The sequence below is a fragment of the Triticum dicoccoides genome, chromosome 5A, assembly GCF_002162155.2.
Source record: "Triticum dicoccoides isolate Atlit2015 ecotype Zavitan chromosome 5A, WEW_v2.0, whole genome shotgun sequence".
In the NCBI taxonomy this organism is placed as follows: domain Eukaryota; kingdom Viridiplantae; phylum Streptophyta; class Magnoliopsida; order Poales; family Poaceae; genus Triticum; species Triticum dicoccoides.
Genome location: NC_041388.1, coordinates 123280917 through 123281801, shown reverse-complemented (window position 1 = coordinate 123281801; position 885 = coordinate 123280917). Strand labels below are relative to the sequence as shown.

Genomic DNA, 885 nt, shown 5'->3' with positions numbered 1-885 from the left:
TCGTAGGCACGTGATGGATGAGGGACATATTTTCTTATGTGTTCAAGCATAGTACAGTAGCAGGAATCGTGCATTTCCTGCTCAAATATCTAACTACTGAAATATGCACTAAATAGAGGACAATCATATGTTCAAGCATGAATTGCACAGTGGCAAAATAAATAAGGCGAGAGAGCACATATGTTTCTTCCACCAGGTCAGCAAGCCTTTCGGTGATGCTCCAGTACAATGTCATCATAGGCAAGAGGGGAGAAAACACAAGTAAATTACCAAGCCACAACCACTATTTAATTCACTCCCACCCACTGGGTCATTTCTTCAAACACCTTCGGTGTGAACTTTGTCATCCTCTTGAGCAGCAGATCTGTACTATTAAAGGGGAATCTGCCGTCGTCGTGATGGTTCGGCCACCCCTTCCCCTTTGCGATCGCACTTCGTAAACGCCGGTATGATCCGAAAAATGCGGGCCTCTTGCGATCGCTACTTCCCCGTAGGAATAATCCATCGTACAAACCAGGGAAACAACTGCCCACTAACGCACGTCGTGCTCTCGGTCACCCCTCGCTCCTGTCTCTATCGCGTGAAAAGTCGCCGCCGCTCCGCCCACGAACCTACGCACCATCGCTCCCAATCCACGCATGGCTAACGACGAGGGCAGGTGGCGGATGCCGGGAACGATGAGGAGCTGGCGATGCCGGCGCACTTCCGGTGCCCGATCTCGCTTGAGCTCATGAAGGACCCGGTCAAGGCACCTACGGGCATCAACAATGGCCGGGAGAGGTGGCTGGTACGGGGGCGCGACACGTGCCCCATCACCGGCGGCCCTGTGTGGCTCGCCGACCTCGTCCCCAACAACGCCACGCGCCACATGATCCAGGACTGGTG

At 53.7% G+C, this 885-nt stretch overlaps 1 pseudogene; it reads left to right on the top strand.

Annotated features, from left to right (window-relative positions):
* The first annotated feature begins 215 nt into the window (after positions 1–215).
* The window catches only part of LOC119299271, a 1868-nt pseudogene continuing 1198 nt past the window's right edge, over positions 216–885 (top strand).